This window comes from Camelus bactrianus, chromosome 2 (genome assembly GCF_048773025.1).
Source record: "Camelus bactrianus isolate YW-2024 breed Bactrian camel chromosome 2, ASM4877302v1, whole genome shotgun sequence".
In the NCBI taxonomy this organism is placed as follows: domain Eukaryota; kingdom Metazoa; phylum Chordata; class Mammalia; order Artiodactyla; family Camelidae; genus Camelus; species Camelus bactrianus.
In genome coordinates, this window is record NC_133540.1 from 47917996 (window position 1) to 47933190 (window position 15195).

At 33.1% G+C, this 15195-nt stretch overlaps 1 protein-coding gene across 2 annotated transcripts in view; it reads left to right on the top strand.

Annotated features, from left to right (window-relative positions):
• The window catches only part of ANKRD50 (ankyrin repeat domain containing 50), a 38806-nt gene extending 35326 nt beyond the window's left edge, over positions 1 to 3480 (top strand). For both annotated transcript variants that reach the window (XM_074341187.1, XM_074341192.1), the window contains one exon: positions 442 to 3480. The gene's annotated coding sequence lies outside the window, so the exon portion shown is untranslated. The remainder of the gene's footprint in view (positions 1 to 441) is intronic.
• Positions 3481 to 15195: the final 11715 nt, after the last annotated feature.

The following is a 15195-nucleotide window of genomic DNA, read 5'->3' on the forward strand; positions in this document are numbered from 1 at the left end:
TTTTATTTAAGTAAAACATTATTATAAGTAAACTTCCTATACTTTCTAATAATAAACACCCTTCCATGTGAATTTATGGACTGGTCAACTATCATTCAAAATTAATTTGTATAAAAGTTAATTCATTCTCCAATATCGTTTATTTTAAAAATATTTAGTTCATCTCTCAACTCTCCAACTCATCGTTCAACTCTCCAACTCTCGTGAAAGCTTTCATGAAGGTTAAGTGTAGATCAATATTAATAATTAACACAGATGAATAAGGGTAAACACTTTGTGGAATCTTTAAAAGTGATTTATACATTAAATAATGAATCGCTAATGGGTATTCTTTTGTGCTTTACATAGTAAATATATATATTATGTAGGGTTTTAAAAGTATGTGTAGTTATATAATAAGTGTAGTGTAGAAATTAATTTTTTTTTTAACTTTTGCATTAGTTTCCTGTTCTGTGAAACAGAAGACATTGTGATTGGAGTGATTCTTCAGCTACTGGATGAAAACATCAAATGCCTGTTGATTTGCTGGAAAAAAAAATGAAGAATGTGATATCTGCAGTACAGTTACCTTAATTACTGTAATGTGCCTAAATAGTAAGGCTGCCTTCTCAATGTAACCCTCTGTGCTTAACAAATTTCATTTTGTGTGCTTTATATTCACTACCCAAGAATAAGCACTTTTTTTTCAATGCAGATATATACTGCAGTTCCTCTAAAAGCTGAAAAATTTTGAGTAAAGCATTTTAAGTTAAGATTTGATAAATGTGCATGTGCCATGATCAAATATATATGAAAAGGCAGTGTTCCTTGTATTTATTTTTTTCTTTCTGTGGCAAACGAAACTTAAGCATAGTGTTTCAGTCACATTTGCCTTGTTGTAGTGTATGGCTTGTTTCCTGTATCCTTAAAAATGTCATTCAATAAAATAAATCATACAACTATTTTATGTTCACTACATCTTCAGCATTGGTTACAAACTGTGTTTCTATTTAATGCCACACTGAGATGAAAAAAAAATGGTTTTGTGAAAGACTTTTTTAAAGTGTAGTATTTTAGGGAGCTGCTCTAAGTAGTTTAAATTTGGATTTCCCAGTAGCATCCTCCTAATCTTCAGCTAAAGTTTCAAAAGAAAGAAAGAAAAGAAAAAAAATTCACACAAACAGACTGTAGGCAGAACAAAGTTCTGTTTCATTCGCTAGGATGCAATTTCACCTTCCACTCACTTGTCATTCCACCTCCAAGAAGACAGATGATCATTCCTGAGGCATGAAAATTCTCAGGGACAAAGCCAGGCCTCAGTGGCACATGTGTGTAGCGGGAGATGCACCTGTCGATCTGAGGGTAGATTTCTGATCCCTGAACAATTCATTGACTACTCTTACCTCTTCCATTCAGTTAAATAAAATATAATTTGTCACTCTAAATTTTAATGCTGGCTTCTCTGTGTTTTGTAAATCACTGCATGACCAAAATAGCCCCCACCCAAAATCAGTTGGATTAATTTTAGTGATTCGTTGGATGAATATTCTTGGTGAATATGTGTTCTCTTCACAGATGACAGCACTAACCTTTCAGTCAGAGCACAGGTGTATTTTTTTATTGCTATTTGATAAATATTAGTAATAGATTTGCACTTTTCTGTCCACATACTCTTTCCTGTTTTCCTCTTTGGACAGTTGCTTCCAGAATAATGGATGTAACCAAGAAAAACAAACTTGATTGCTCAAATGAGCATGTGACCACAGCCTTAGCCTCCAGGATGGATTCTAAACCAGTTGAGCTAGCTTAGATGGGTTATGTGCGTGTCTGGAAAGGTTAGAATGTATTGTTCAGAAACCAAGGTTTGTAGGTTTGATCTATGAAAAAGCCTGGGATCTTACAAAACCCACATTTTATTCTTTCCATGTGCTGTTGATAAGGAGGAATAAGGAAAGAGAATTTGGAGATTCAGCACAAAACCATTGCTACTACTGGAAAAAATCTTTAGAAGATGTCTTAGTAACAGAGGTCAGTAATGTCATCTTCATGTATGAAGGACACATGTGTTGCATTGTTCACGGAAATAGAAATGTGTAATTGATTGTGATAAATGTTTCACTTGATCTTTGTGTAAGGCTTTTATTTTGCTTCTGTTTTTTTAAGTCAGCAAAGCACATGTGTTTATGTCATCAGTAAGTTATAATCAGGAATAGGAGATAAGTTGGTAAGTTCAATCAATATTAAGGTGACATGGCAATATTTATAACTCGAATGTGAATGTTTCAAGTATTGAACTTTTGTCCCCATGGGACATTTATTAAATACACTTAATAGGACTCTTGCAAAGTAGCCTTAAAAGTGTTAATGATTCTGTTAATAAATATGAACGCATACTATTATTAGAACCAACTTTGGTCATATCTCAAACACAGTGCATTTACATAATTCTAGAAGATGAAGCTCTAATTTCTTAGTAGGTGTATTTTTCTTTAGAAAGAGAATCCTGTAAGTGCCGGTTTTTCTATTAAACTTTGAATTATTGGAATTGTATTTATTTAATTTTATTGTTTTTACAAAAGTGCACCTTGTGGCCAAAGGGCAAAGATATGACTCATTACATGAGGGATTTATGTTTTTTGAAGAGCTAAATGTTTTCATAACCATTCTATATACACTTGAAACAGCTGTAGGAAGAGAAACTGTTGGGAAAATATGACTTTCAAAAGTAAGTATTCCTTTGGATGTTTTTATATTAATTAAGCTTCGGAGTAGAATAGCAGTGGCTTTCAGTTCGGGTAAGGATGATGAGGGGGAGCTGAAGATGCCCTGCTTTTCTTACTGGTTTCGGTGGGGATTTATTTAATACCATGACTGAAAATGGCTTCTGCCCCATTAAGAAGAGTAAAAATAGTCCCGCAACTATAAAGCTCCTCAATAGCTATTTTTAAAATAAAAATGTTTAAATTTTGTAAATCACCTGATGCCACTACACGACTGTGATGCCATCTGCTTATAACGTTTTTATACCATTCCATCTGCGCTCATTCCCTAAAAGTCATGAGTTGATAATAAGGGAAGTGATAAAAAATACAGTAATGAAAGATAAAAATGTCTATGTTTGTAGGAGAGGTTTTGGAAGGAAGACTGACCAGGACGCAGTGTGTACTGCAAAGTACAGCCAGTTATGTCCCTCACCCTCACCCCCATGCTGACCGGAATCCTCACCAAAAGTAGTTCACTGCTTAAAAAACAGGAGTAAATATTTTTCTCAATATTGTTTGGCTATGCAAATGTTTGTTTTGCTTAGTGTCCTCCATTTACACTTCTCTGCAAATGTAGTTACAAATGCTTTTTTTAAAAATTTTCCCTTGGTTTGAGGTATGTAAATAGCCTAAAATGTACATTGAATTTCACATTGTAAAAGTTTTATTTTATTCCTTGTATTATATTAAGCAAAAATCCCTATGTATATGAAAGTGCATAATAAATATATTTGCTTTACAGAGGATATCTTGTTTTAATTTCATCTTTGAGCGAATAGAACATGCATGACATGCTTACACTAAAAACAACTGTTAGTTGTTTTAAGTTACTAACTTAAGTAAATATTGAGCAAATGATTTTGAAAATATGTTACACAGAAAAAAAAATGAGATATAAAGTTTCAAAGGAAGGTAGAAAAACAACAAAAAAAATCTACCCTTTGTATCGTCCTAAAGCTTCTGTAAAGACATAATATTCTCCCCACCACCACCAATAACATAACATGTGAAGTTTCATGTCTTCTGAAATTGCAGTAACCCAGTAAATTGTGTGCATGTGTGCTCCTTGAGCATCAGAATACTATGGCGCATTTGATATTTTGGGATTTTATTGCAAACATGGCATTCATGTTCTAAATAAATTTCTATGTATTCTTCACTCAGTAAACAAGTCACTTCTTCATGTCTTTCTGTTTCCCCTACCAGAACACAGTATCATTTGTGTGTGTGTGTGTGTGTGTGCTCCAAAGAGGTTTCTAAAAAGGCCAGCAAGGCAAGTTCTGTTGGGTGATTTTATGATAATCCCGGGATTCTGTAGTAATTACCTACTTGCATTCTTTATAAATTTGTTGCATTAAAAAATTTTTTTACTCTAAAGTTTTAATAACAAGGTTTAAACACAAATGAGTGATGTACATAGAAGAATTTTTAAACAGACTGATTGACTAAATAAACTTACATGAAATTTTCTAGTTGGTGGTCCAAGGAAATATGCTGGAGAACTGGCAGCAACTACTGTTTTCACTCCTTTGCCCTAGCAGTTGGAAGGATTCCAAACAATAATAGTGGAATAGACACCAAAGACTTAGATTCCTGAATTTCTAGGAAAGTTTTATAATGCAGTATATGCACTAATCTTATCTTTAAGATGCAATCTCTGCTTGCCTGCCTTGCTATTACAGTAAAAGTACAGTTACCCAATATTAAAATGGAGTCATTTGAAATTTACTACATATTTAGATTAATGCTCTTAAATACAAACTGTCATTACCACACTGGCAAAATTTAGCTAAATTCTAAGAACCATATCCTTAAAAGAAACATATTTTTAAAGTTTAGAAAAAGCCCCCTGTGTACTTCTAGCTTTTACTTATTCTTGGTCTACATGTGTGGAAATTGATAGAAAGGTATGTCCCCCAAGAACTGACGCTACATTTTTAATGGGTCTGTTAACTCCCATTCTATTTGTAAACTTATGTTGAATTACACATACAGGAAAATACACAAATCCTAAGTTCCTGTCCTATACATTTTTTAATAAATGAACATACCTGTTTAACCATCACCCTCATCAAGATGCAGGCCTTAATCTTACTCTCAGAAACCTCCATTGTCACTTCCCAGACATTACCCACAACAAAGAAAACCACTATTCTGACTGTAATCACCATAAATTATATCAACTATTTTCTTAAACTTCATATAAATGGAATGACTGTGTTCTTTTTCTGCTAGTTTTTTTCCCTTAACATGTTTGTGAAATTCATCCACACTGTGTGTATAACAGTGGTTTGTCCCTTTTCATTGCTATATTGTATTGTTTAGTTTTTAAATTGTATAATACTCCATTGTGTAAATCTAGCATACTTTAAAAAATCCATTTGACTACTAATGGGTATTTGGATTGTTTTTATTAAAAATTCTACAAGGAGTAACATTTTGTGCATATTTTTGGTGTCCATATGTATGTATTTCTTTGTAATGATTTGAGTGAAATTACTGGGTCTTAGGATATGTGTATGATTAGCTTTCATAGATAATGTCAAACAGTTTTCCCAGGTGACTGTGTCCATTTCTACTCACCCCAGCCATATACAGAAGTCTTGTTTCCCTACATCTTTGTCAGCACTTGGTATTATTTAATTTTCTTCTTTTTTCTTTTTGGTTATTTTGTTTAATTGTATAATAGTCTTGCATTGAGATTTGAATTTACATTTCCCACATGACTAAAGGAATTATACTTTTTCATGTAATTTTCATCTATTTGTATAAGCTATCATGTGAAGAAATTTGCCCTTTTTACCCCTTGGGTTTCCTGGTTCATAGAAATTCTTTTATATTTTGGATATAAATTCTTTTTATAATATATACAATGTAAATATCTTCTCTGATTCTGTGCTTTGCTTTTCACTCCCATAATGGCATTTTTTGGTAGAGATTCTTAGTTAATCTATTATTTTTAGTACTTCTGCTTTTTTGTGTCCTGTTGTATATTTGCCTGTCCCAGGTCATGACGATAGTCTCCTATGTTTCCTTAGAATAGGTTTATTGTATTACCTTGATTAGTTATCAAATTAATCTAGCATTATCTATTTCTCAGTGTAATTTAATATCACTTTGTCGTAAGTCAGGTATTCTTATATGGGTGGATCTTTTCATCCATTCTTGAGCCAATATCAGACTCACTTAATTACTGTGGCTTTATAATAAGTTTTAATATCTAGTAGTGTGTGACTCACATTTTTCTTCAAGACTGCCTTGGCTCTTCTAAACATTCTGCATTTCCATAGAACTTTTAAAATCAGCTTCTCAATTTTCATTAAAAAGAATAAACTTGCTGACATTTTGGTTGAGATTGTATTGAATTTGCAGATCAATTTGGCGTTGGGTGAATTGATTTGTTTCTGCATTTAGTCTACCAATCAATGTAGCTGTTATATTTGTCATTGGTTTATAGCTTTACTTTCAGTAATGTTTCTTAGTTTACTGTACAGAGGTATGTGCATTTATCAGATATATCCCTAGGTAATTTGTTGTTTATTGATGCTGTTGTAAATGGTATTTTTCTTTTATTTCCTATTTGTTGGTGTATGTAGAAATAGTTTATTTCAGTATATTGATCATGTATTCAAAAGTCTTGCTAATTTTTTCAAGTGAAGTATAACTTACATACAATAAAATTCATCCTTTTAAAGGATGATCTGAACAGTTTTGACAAGTGTATACAATATAAACATCACCATACTTGAGGTATAGAATATTTCCATCACCTCAAAAAGTGCCTTTGAAAATATAATATTAGTCACGTAGGTGCGATTGTGCCTGGCTTATTTCACTTAGCCTAATGGTTTTGAGACTCATCCACACTGCAGCACGTATGAGCAGCACAGGTTTTATTGCTGAGTTGTAGTCGCTATTCCACGGTAGGGCTACACCACAATTTGTTTATCCTTTCACAAGTTGGTAGACATTTGAGTTGTTTCCAGTTGTTGGCTATTGTGAATAATGCTTTTATGAGCATTTGCGTTTAGACATTTGTGTCACCATATGACTTCATTTGTCTTGAGTAAATGCCTAGGAGTGGGATTGCTGGGTTGCCAATATAAGTGTACCTTTACATGTATAAGAATCCAATGAAACACTTTAAAAGGTGGCTGTGCCATTTTGTATTCTCACCAACAACTAATTAGATTTCTAGGTTCTCCACATTTTCACCCACACTTGATATTGTCAGCCTTTTTAATTGAAAGTTGTTTCAATAATTGTAGGTTTATATGCAGCTGTAAGAAATAACAAATATCCTATGAACACTTTTTCTAATTTCCTCCTATGGCAGCATCTTGCAAAACTATAGAGCAATATCACAGGCAGTATATTATCACTGGTACAATCCACCACCTTACTCCAGTTTACCTACTTTCACTTGTACTTGTTAGATTTCCCCAATTTTTCTTGTATTCATTTGTGTGTATGTGTGTGTGCGCGTGCACACACATTTAGTTCTGTTCAATTTTATCACACACATAGTTTCCTGTATCCAACACAGCAGTCAAATTACAGAACAGGTCCATGACTACAAGGGTCTCTTATAACTACACTCACCTGCTTCCTATCCAGCCCCTCTATTCCTAACTCCTGGCAATCGCTAATCTAGTCTCCATTTTCATAATTTTGCTATTTCAAAATTGTTATATAAATAAAATCATAGAGTATGTAATCTTTTTGGATTGACTGTTTTCACTCAACAGAATTCCCTTGAGATTCATCCAAGTTGTGTGTATTGGTAGTTGTTCTTCTTTGTATTACTAAATAATTTTCCATGGTATGTTCGTACCACAGTTTAACTGTTCCCCCATTCATTGATGGACCTGTGGACTCTTTCCAGTTTTGAGCTGTTATGAATTAAGCTGCTGTCAATATCTGTATACAGGTTTGTGTGTGAACGTAAGGTGTCATTTCTCTAGGATAAATGCCAGAACAGCAATTGTTGGGTCACATGGTAATTGCATATTTAAGTTTATAAGAAACACCCAAACTTCTCCAGACTGACCATATCATTTTACATTTTCATCAGTTACGTATGAGTGCTTCAATATCGTCACATCCTTATGAGCATTTGATGCTGTCACTTTTAATTTCAGCTATTCTGATAAATTGTAATAAATGTGTAGTAGTTTGAATTTGAAGTTCCCTAATGACTGATGCTGCCGAACACCTCTTCACGTGTCCACGTGCCATCTATATATCCTCTTCAGTCAAAGGTTTGTATTGTTTGCCTGTTTTCCAATTGGATTTTTTTGTTTTTTAATGTAGAGTTTTGAAAGTTTTTTATATAGTCTAGATACTAGTCCTTTGCCAGATACATGGTTTACAAATATTTTCTGACAGGTTGTAGCTTGTCTTAATTTTCGTCATGTAATCTTTTGCAAAGCAAACGTTTTAAATTTTAATACAGTCCAGTTTATCAAATTTTTATAAAGGATTGTGCTTTTTCTGTCAAATCTGAGAACTATTTTAGCCCTAGACTGTGAAGATTTTTGCTCTTTTTTCTAAATGCTCATATAGTTTTTTTACATTTTACATTTATGTACACTAAAAACTTCAAAACATTGCTGAGAGAAAAAGTGATATATTGTCTTCATGAATCAGAGGACTCAATAGTCTTAAGTCAATTCTCTCCAAATTACCTATAGATCGTCTATGAAATACCAATCAGGAGTCCAGCAGACTATTTTTGTGGGTATTAACAAAGTGATTTGAAAATTTACACGGAAATACAAAGAACTTAAGGTATTCAAAACAGCTTTGAAAAAGAAAAAAATTGGATTTACTACAAAAGTAATTAAGATAGTATGGTATTGACATAAAGATAAAAATGTACATCAATGGAACAGAAAAGAGTCCATGAACAGATCTACACATATTCTTTCCACTGACTTTCAACAAAATGCCAAAGTAATTCAACAGTGAAAGAACAGTATTTTTGTCAAATGGGCATTTGTGTCTAAAATAAAGAAAGAACTTGTACTACACAATAGCAAAGAAAACCTAATTCATCCTAACTGAAAAATGGGCAAAATAATACTTTAATACTTCATTAAAGAGGATATACAGATGGCATATAACCTGTGAAAAGAGGCTCAACATTAGTTGGTAAGAGAAAACAATTTGTGGTCACTATGAGATTTAACTATATATCCATGAGAATGGCTAAAACTAAAAAAGGCTGACAAAGAACTTTTACTTCCAGCAGGGAGGAACATAGCCAACACCTATATTTTACATAATTTATGGCCGTTTCCACACTAGAAAAATACAGTTGGGTAGTGGCCCATTAAGTCAAAATTAGTTATTATGGGAAAAATTTGGATTAGATTATTTGAGATCTTTCTTCTTTCCTAATATAATAATTTAATGCTGTGAAGTTTCCTCTAAGCATGGCTTTAACCACATTCTACAAATAGCATATTGGTTTTCATTTGCATTCAGTTAAAAATGTCTTCTAATTATTCTGTGGTTTCTCTTTTTGACCCAAGTGTATTAAGATATGCATTGTTTGTTTTCTAAATATTTGGGTATACTTTCAGGTTTTTTTCTGGAAAGATATGTTTTGATTATTGATTCTTGGTTATTCCATTGGCATTAGAGAACATACTTTGTATGATTTCAATCTTTTTTAATTTGTTGAGGTTTGTTTCATGGATCAGAATATATCAATCTTAGTAATATTCCATGTACAATTGAAAAAAATTATACTGTTGTTGGGTGAAGTATTATATATATGCCAATTGTGCCACGTTGGCTAAGTATTGTTCCACACTCTTACATTTTCTTATTTACTTTGTTCTATCAATGAGTAAAGAGAAGTAGTAAAAATCTTTCATTGTAACTGTAGATTTACCTTTCTCCTTTCAGATCTTTCAGATTTTGTTTATGAATTTACAATCATTGTGCCCCCTTGATGAATTGACCTCTTCATCATTACTCAGTGTACCCCTTTATCCTTGACACAATTCCTTAGCCTGAAGTCTCTTTTGTCTGATACTAATGCAGCCACTAAAACTTTCTTATGAGTCTTTTTTCCTGTATATCCTTTTCCATCCTTTTCCTTTCAACCTGTTTATTTCTTCATATTTGAAGTGAGTTTCTTATACATGGAATGTAGTTGGTCCTTCCTACTTTTTATCCAATTAAAAAACCTGTCTTCCAATTAGAATATTTGACCATTTCATTTAATATAGTTGATGTCACTGAGTTTGCCTACCATCTTGCTGTTTGTTTTTGTTTGTCTCATTTGTTCTTTGTTCCTTTATTCTCTCTTTTCCTCTTTTATTTTGGAGTAATACTTTATAATTCCATGCTATTCCAACTATTGGCTATTGTTTATAGCTCTAAATTTTATTTTTTAATGATTGCTCTAGGGTCTACTGTATACATCACTAATTTATCACTGTATTCATTCAGATAAGATTACACTTTACATATAGCTTAACAACATTATAATAATATATTTCCATTTTCTTTTTCCCACATTTTGTGTTAATGTTATCATATATTTTATATCTTCACATGACATAAACCCCAGAATGTATTATTAATATTTTTGCTCTAGACTCTCAACTACTTTTAAAGATTTAAAAATAAGAAAACAAACCTTTATATTTAACTATTCTTTACCATTTCTAGCCCTCTTCATTTCTCTGTTTTCAGATCCAGTTTCCCATCTACTATTGTCTCTCTTCTGATCAAGAAGTCCTTTAAAAATTCTTAGAGCCCGTGTCTTCTGGCAATGATTTCTTTCACCTTTTGCTAGTTTGAGAAGTTATTATTTTACTTTTATTTAATTTTTGAAGATTATTTTTCTGAGTATATAAATCTGTGGGTATTTTTCTTTCAGGGCTTTAAAGATGTTGCTCCATTGTCCTCTGACTTCGAAAGTTTCTAGTGAGACCAACACTGTCATTCTTTGTTTGTATTTAATTCCTCCTCTGACCTCACCTACTAATCCCCTTGGCGACCTCTGGCTGCTTTCAAGATTTTCTTTTTATGTATTATTTTTAGTGGTTTAACCAGAATGTCTCCAAATGTGTTTTCCCTTCTTGTTTCTCTGCTTGGAACTTTCTGAGCTTTTTACATGTATGGTTTGTTTTTCTTCATTACTTTTGGAAAATTCTTGGCTGTCCTATCTTCAAATATTTGTTCTGCCCTCTTGCTCTCATCTCCTTTAGAGTCTTCAAATGTATATATATTTGACTATTTAATATCATCTCAGAGTTGGATCCTCTATTCTGTGGAGATTTTTCACTAATTTTTTCCCATTTGTTTATAGTTTTGGTAATTTCTATTGAACCATCTTCAAGTTCATTAACTCTTTCTTATGCTCTGTACAGCCTGCTGATAATCCTGCTGAAAGAATTTTTTATTTCTAATTATCATGGTTTTATTTCTAATTTTCATGGTTTTATTACAGAAGAATCTTTTGGATTTTTATATATTAAAATTATGAAATTTCAACTCAATTTCAACTTGTAACTTGGCTTGAATGTTTTATATTTTCTACCCATTTAAGTTTCACAATAAAGGTGAGCATTGGTATCATCATCATTTTATCAATCAGAATAAGAAGTCAAACTCGTACACCCACTCACACAAATCATCAGCATTAGAGGAGATACAAATCATTTTGAAAAACTAGCTGGTTTGTCCCAATGAAATGGAAAATTCAATTTCCTTTAGGGAAAACTTCTAATATAATACTACTACTTAGCAATGGTGTCAAACTTTTAAGGGATGTATAGTAGAACGGTATGCTATCATTACCGAAGAAATTATCATTTTCAAGATATTTTTCTATAGAGTTCCAAGGCTCTTCTGTTAAATTTTTTTCAGAATCTTGTAATTGTGAGGTAGATTGGTTTCCAACAATAAATGTGTGTTGTCACTAATGTAGCACCTGTTTGTGCTTCTTTGTGATTCTTAGTGGAGACAAGAACCAATGTATCTATGTGTGGTTTTTATATCTAACTATAAACCTCTTGTGTCTGAAAAAACGTTTATTGTGAAGGTAGAAGTTAATGAACCATGTGATATTAGGAGATTTGGTGACAATTTAATAACTTCATTAGCATATTTTACTAGGTAGATAAAGAAACAACAAACACTCATGTATACATGCAAAAAATTTTTTAACTATAATTAATTCTCACAGGGACAGGCAATTTATGCATTTCCAAATACCTGCAAAAACTCTGTATACATATTCTAAAAACACTGCAAATTCAGTATATACAAATCTAAAGACATCAATCTCCCCACCCAACCACCAGTCCTCTTCGTAACTCCTCTGTGAATAAGTAGAGTTTTCCATTCTACCTTAAAGAAACTGAAATTTGACATTGTAGATGATGCTGTATGGGAGTGGCTTACTCAGGAGAGAGTGGAGTCCTCTCAGGGAGTCCTCAGTATAGGAAAGGCTTTCATCCTTCCTCAAGAAATTAGCCAAGGGATGTACTGTTACATACTTTGAGTTATAATAAAATGTTTTGTGACTAAAATTTTTAAATAATTAACCCAAATATTTTTATTAAAAAAACAGATATCCATCCTGGTTGAATCAATAAGAGAGCTTCTACTTGATAATTTACTCTCCCAAGTACATAGGTTTAAAACCCCAAAGTAAGGTTATTGCATTTTGTTTCTAAATTGTATTAATATGTCTAAGATTGACTTTTACGTTATACTAGGCTTAGAAATTGCTGTATGTCAGTCTTTTCTGTTGGACAATCATAAGGCACATTATCATATTAAAGTCTCTGAAAGGTCCTTTAAGAAAAAATAAAATAACTTTGTATAAACTAGTGTTTTTGAAAAAAAATTGAAAAATAAAATTTGGTGATAAGAGTGCCCAACTCTGCACTTAAAAAAAAAAAGTGCCTGTTAAAACATGGGTTAGGAAATACATCCCAGAGTCACCTTGCTTCTCCTCACCGCTCACACCCAGGCAGTTGTTACCTATGGGTCTCATGTTTGACTCCACCTCATGTCTGACATTGTTATTCTCTTCCCTCCTATTTCCACCATCTTTGTTTGGGCCTCATCTGGTCTCCTATAACCCCTTGGAACCAGTGCTCCTCTCCTCTGTGCTGTGCCTCCTCCAACCCTGCACACTGATGGCCCATACATTCTCTTAAAGGGTGGCTGAGCACCTCACAGACTCCTCAGCCAGCCTGCAGTCTGTCTCCTCTGCAGTCTGTCCTTCATGTAACCACCAATCATCTTTTCAGAACATCACTCTGATCATGGTATGCTCCTGCCTCTAAACCTTCAAGAGCTCTCATTACTCAGAATGGCACAGTGAATACACAGTACAAAAAGTCCCTCACAGACTACCTCTCACAAGGTGGGAGGGCATAGCTCAAGTGGTAGGGTGCATGCTTAGCATGCAGGAGGTTCCTGGGTTCAACCCCCAGTATCTCCTCTAAAAATAAACAAATAAGTAAACCTAATTACGTCCTCCCACCAAAAGAAAAGAACTCTTTCACATATTTTTCCATTGCTGCTTCTTCCATTTTCTCTATCACTCCACCCTTAATGGACGTGCACCAAACCTTTTGGTCCCCAGCTCCACAGAAATACTTGCTATTTCTAGAACCATGTTCCTTCACAGCTATAAATTTCTTTGCTTATGTTGATCTTTATCCCCATCTCCCAGCAAGGAAGCACTTCATTTTTATTATTGTCGTGTTTTATTTTGTGCCTTTTATGGTCCTTTTTCTTCATTATGCTAAATATGTCTTCTTTTCTCCCACTGTAATGTTCCTTTAGACAGGAGTTGAGTCTTACTCATCTTTGTATCTTTTGGATTGTCTTGTACATAGTAAGTGTTCAATTACTATCCTTTTAATTGTACTTTCTTTTTATTCAGAAACAGCTGCATGATAGTGAGAAACACTTTAATTCTGCTATTTTAAGCCACTTGTTAAAACACACTCTTGGCTAACCAAGCTCAAAGAAGGAGTGAACTCAGTACAAAATAGTATGTATTTTCTTATTCCTGCTTTCCCATCTGTTTGTATTGTACTCACTCAGTTTGTATTGAATATAAAAGAAAAACAAGCCAATTATTCATTGCTTATTAGTTTGAACATATCTGTTTCACTGCTCAATTGATTTTAGCTGATAACCTGACCTGACCTCTTTGTATTGGAGATAATTAAGTTGAATTCAGTTGATTCTTTTGGAAGAATTTAATAGCTGTCACTAAAGTCAAGAAAACATCCATTTGGCCTTTAATTATTTAGTAATCATGGAAAACCAGCAGTTTTCAGGGATTCAGCAGAATAAATTTGGGTTGTCAGCCCCACTCCACATCACCGACACATCACTTCCCTGACTGACCACTCCTTTCTCTGAGAATCCACTGGTGAGTTCTGTTGGTGCCATAATAATAGGCATTTTATCTGGCACCTGGTAATAACTCATTTGATGGAAATTTTAACAGAAGCTGAAATGAAAATAGAGCAGTGGGGAATATAGCCCATTAAAAATAAAATAAAATTGGTGAAATAAAAGAAGAAGATGCATATCAGGATGGAAAGTAAAAGAAAATGTGGTCTTAAAACAAAAATAGAGGTTCTAAAACAGAAAGCAAAATGAGGTAACTAACAACATTCAATGAAGACTATGATTTTTGCCTTATTTTGAAGTTCAGGATTATATTTCATTTGATTTGTGCAAAAAATACTCTTTCATTAAAGTGAATTAAATTCTGTTCACACATTTATTTTTATTTGTATTTTTCAAGTATTTTAAAAATTGTAATCATATTTACTTTCTAGTTAAATTCTCATTTAATAAATAATGATTTTTAGTGTCCATTGAACATTGAGAATTTATTTGTCATATTGATACTAAGTGAAAACTAATAGATTGCACCTCACTTAAATAGAAAGAGAACTTTACTTATCTCCTCATTCCCTTTGGATCTAATGCTTTTCATTTCTGTCTTGGACAATGGTGTGACCAATAGTACAGGGCCAGCAACTTCTCATCAGACGTGTGAGTCATTCATTTAGTCAATAAATATTTCTTGGATACTTAATATCTAACGGTCACCATAATAGGAAGTGGTAAACAAGAAAATCAAGTCTTCTTCCCACAAAGGATTTATATTTTAAGTCTCTTTTTAAAGAAAAAGTAGAAATATGATATAGAATAGAATAAGAGTGTGAACTCTATGGGAGAAGAGACATTTTCTCTTTCATTCACTGCCATATTCCCAGCAGCACTTGGCATAAGGGAGATGCTCAGTTAATACTAACTAAATGAATGAATGAATGCTCTGAAACAGATTTGTAACCAGAAAGGAAATCTGCAAAACCTAGGAATTTAAGGTGTTTTATGTTTTTCCTTTATGCATCTAGCGGTGGTTTGTTTCTAATTCCCAAACTGTGGG